The sequence below is a fragment of the Mus pahari genome, chromosome 5 (genome assembly GCF_900095145.1).
Source record: "Mus pahari chromosome 5, PAHARI_EIJ_v1.1, whole genome shotgun sequence".
In the NCBI taxonomy this organism is placed as follows: Eukaryota; Metazoa; Chordata; class Mammalia; order Rodentia; family Muridae; genus Mus; species Mus pahari.
In genome coordinates this window covers 150498757-150502669 of record NC_034594.1, presented here as the reverse complement: position 1 = coordinate 150502669, position 3913 = coordinate 150498757, and the positions used below count along the sequence as shown (strand labels likewise).

Genomic DNA, 3913 nt, shown 5'->3' with positions numbered 1-3913 from the left:
ACAAGATCTGACGCCCTCTTCTGGAGTGTCTGAAGACAGCTACAGTGTACTTATAATAAATAAATAAATAAATAAATAAATAAATAAAATCTTTAGGGCAGGGGGGTATAGGGAACTTTCGGGATAGCATTTGTAATGTAAATAAAATAATAATAAAATCTTTTAAAAAAAAATATTTTGGCTCTTTTCCCTTTCTGCCACTGCCATGCCATCCGGACTGAGGAAGGCCCGGAAACTCCGGGGCCACATGAGCTACGGCCACGGCCCCATCTGTAAGCGCCTAGGAGGCTGTGGGAATGCTGGAGGCAGGCATCACCACAGGATCAACTTTGACAAATATCATCCAGGTTACTTTGGGAAAGTTGGTATGAGGCACCAGAGCTTCTGCCCAACTGTCAACCTTGATAAATTGTGGACGTTGGTCAGCGAGCAGACTTGGGTCAATGCAGCAAAAAACAAGACTGGAGCTGCTCCCATCATTGATGTTGTTCGATCAGGCTACCACAAAGTTCTGGGCAAGGGAAAGCTCCCTAAGCAACCTGTCATCGAGAAGGCCAAATCCTTCAGCAGAAGAGCTGCAGAGAAGAAAGGATGTTGGAGGTGACTGTTCTGGTGCCTTAAAAGCCATGCCAGAAGTTAATTAAATGCTAACATAAAAATATATATATATTTTGATGAGCTGTTGTAACTATAGCTCTGTAACCTACTACAATTCTGCCGTGTGGGCTGTAGGAATTGAATTTAGGTCTTTTTTTTTTTTTTTTTTTTAATTTTTTTTTTTGTTTGTTTGTTTTTGTTTTTGTTTTTCTAGACAGGGTTTCTCTGTGTAGCCCTGGCTGTCCTGGAAATCACTCTGTAGACCAGGCTTGCCACGAACTCAGAAATCTGCCTTCCTCTGCCTCCCGAGTGCTGGGATTAAAGGCGTGCGCCACCGTGCCCGGTTTTGAATCTAGGTCTTTGGGCAACAAGCTGTTGAGCTGCTTCGCCATCCCCACTTACTCTTTCATAAGACTCAACTTCAAGCCGGGCAGTGGTGGCGAATCCAAGTTATCAAGTTTGGCAGCAAGCTCCTTTACCAGCTGAGCCTTCTGGTCAGCCCTTCAGGTAGTTTTGAATTGATCATGTTGCTAGATGTTGAACTTTGGGTTTGGCATTTATTTAGAGGGCTTGAGATACATCTGCTTTCTTGAATTTGAGAGTCACTAATAAGAGATTTGGTGTTCTTATGTTTCTGCCTTTGTAGCAGATTAACCTATCCCCCTCTGCTCTTGTAGCTGAGTTAACCTATCCCCCTCTGCTCTTGTAGCTGAGTTAACCTATCCCCCTCTGCTCTTGTAGCTGAATTGACCTATCCCCCTCTGTTCTTGTAGCTGAGTTGACATATCCTCTCCTGCCCCCAGCTTCTCATATTATTTCTTTGCTCTGTATCCTTGATATCTTGACTATAATGTATTGTGGAGATGTTCTTTTCTAGTCATGTTTATTTAAGGTTCTAAGTGTATTTCTAGAGAAAAAAAAATAGATATTCACACAGTAGAAAATTTGTTACAATTTCATTGAATAACTTCTCTGTGCCATTATTATATGTGTGAACTCCTTCTAGCTGCAGATTCTTGGATTTGATCTCTTATTCATAGCCTAGAATGTTTGAACCTTGTGGTCATGATAATTATTTTTCCTTATTGATATATATATATATATATATATATATATATATATATATATATATTTTTTTTTTTTTTTTTTTTTTTGAGACAGGGTTTCTCTACATAGCCTTGGCTTTCTTGGAACTCTTTCTGTAGACCAGGCTGACCTTGAACTCAGAGATCCATGGATTCAAAGGTGTGTAGCAGCTTGTAGAATCCTTTTGATTGTATCTGATCAAGTTTGTCATCTGGGTCTACTTGCTAGGCTTTTGATGTCCTTTTCAGAAGGTCCTTTCCTGTACCTACATCTTGAGGCATTTCCCCTAAATGTTCCTTTTAGCAGCTTCAGAGCATCAGCCCTTACATTTAAACCATCGATCCGTTTGGAATTGATTTTTATACAGCATGAGAGATAGGAACCCACTTCCATTCTTTTACATGTGGATATCTACTTTTCCCAGTGCCATTTGTTGAAGAGGCTACCTTTACTCCAGTATTAAAAAAAATAAAAAAATAAAAATAAAAAAAAATATGCAGCTAGAGAGATGACTCAGCAGTTGTAAGTACTTGCTGTTCTTAGGGTCTGACACCCTCCTCTGGCCTCCACAAAGACATCAGTAAACATAAAAATTATCTTTTGAAATATCAGTGGTAAGTTGTGTGGGTTTATTTCTGAATCCTTCTATTTTGTGTGTGTCTACACATGTCAGTGTAGCCCAGGCAGGGTTGGATGAGGCAAGAGGCTTATTGAGATTGAGGCAAGTTTGAGCTACAGAATGAGGTTTAGATCAACCTGGGCTGAACAGGGAGTCTCTGTCTTTAAAAAAGAAAGGAAGGGCTGGAGAGATGGCTCAGTGGTTAAGAGCACTGACTACTCTTTCGGAGGTCCTGAGTTCAATTCCCAGCAACCACATGGTGGCTCACAACCATCTGTAATGGATCTGATGCCTTCTTCTGGTGTGTCTGAAGACAGCTACAGTGTACTCATACATTAAATAAATAAATCTTGCTTTAAGGAATCTTATTTTAGGAAGAAAATGGAAATAAAAAGTGTGTTTTGTTTTTGTTTTTTTTTTTGTTTTTTTTCGAGACAGGGTTTCTCTGTATAGCCCTGGCTGTCCTGGAACTCACTTTGTAGACCAGGCTGGCCTCGAACTCAGAAATCCGCCTGCCTCTGCCTCCCAAGCGCTGGGATTAAAGGAGTGTGCCACCACCGCCTGGCGGAAATAAAAAGTTTTAATGTAGATTTAAGTACAGGAATTAAGAGAGGCATGGTTATTTAAAAAAGGATAGTTGCACACACCCAAGAAGTGCAGATTTGAGCAGAGAGAAAGGGCATTTAAGTAACTGAACAATAACAGCACATGATTTTGGTGACCTTTGAAGTTATATTGTCCATATCATTAAAAGATTCAGTAAGATATTTCAGCATGCTTTTATTTGGTAAATAAGGCCATAAAGTAGTTTATGAAGTACACTGTACAGGCTTACAGGCTGTCAAAGTCAAAGCTTAAGTCAAAGAGAATCAAAGGACTCCTTGCTGTGCCCAGGTCATGAGGAAGCCAGGGCACATTATTTTCTGGAAACATGGTTGGTACTTTTGTCTGTGAGACCCTCAGAAAAGCACTCAAGGATGAGAAATGGCACAGTGTCATACCTCTATACCTTAAGTATACCTTATACTGTTCACTAATATTCTTATTTGAAATAATATCTCAGAAATGAGTGCTGAGAAAATGTCTCAGTAGTCCTCTTCATAGCAATTTTTGTTAGCTATGTAGAATTCTTAGTTCTCTGCAGGCACAACTTAAACTAGATCCTGGGCCTGTTTTCCTCTTCCTGTACCCCTTAATGCTATGATGGCACCTACATGTGGGTCCCTGAGATGAGCCAGTATCTCCATGGACAAAGTGGAGTACCTTGGTACCTCTTCTTGACTAGCTGTGAGGAGCATCAGCTGTGACAGTGACAGGCATGGTGGCTTATTCCTGCAACCCCAGCACTTAGAGGCCTGCAGGAAGATCATCATACGTTTGAGACCAGCCTGGGCTACAGAGCAAGATTCTGTTACAAATAAATATCTGGATATAATAATAGGTATTTTACTTACAAATTAAAAAGTTCCGGGGGCTGATGAGATGGCTCAGTGGGTAAGAGCACCCAACTTTTCTTCCGAAGGTCCGGAGTTCAAATCCCAGCAACCACATGGTGGCTCATAACCATCCGTAACAAGATCTGACGCCCTCTTCTGGAGTGTCTGAAGACAG

The 3913-nt window shown here is 40.8% G+C and overlaps 1 pseudogene; it reads left to right on the top strand.

Annotated features, from left to right (window-relative positions):
• The first annotated feature begins 205 nt into the window (after positions 1-205).
• Positions 206-644, top strand: LOC110322070 (annotated as a pseudogene).
• The last annotated feature ends 3269 nt before the right edge of the window (positions 645-3913 follow it).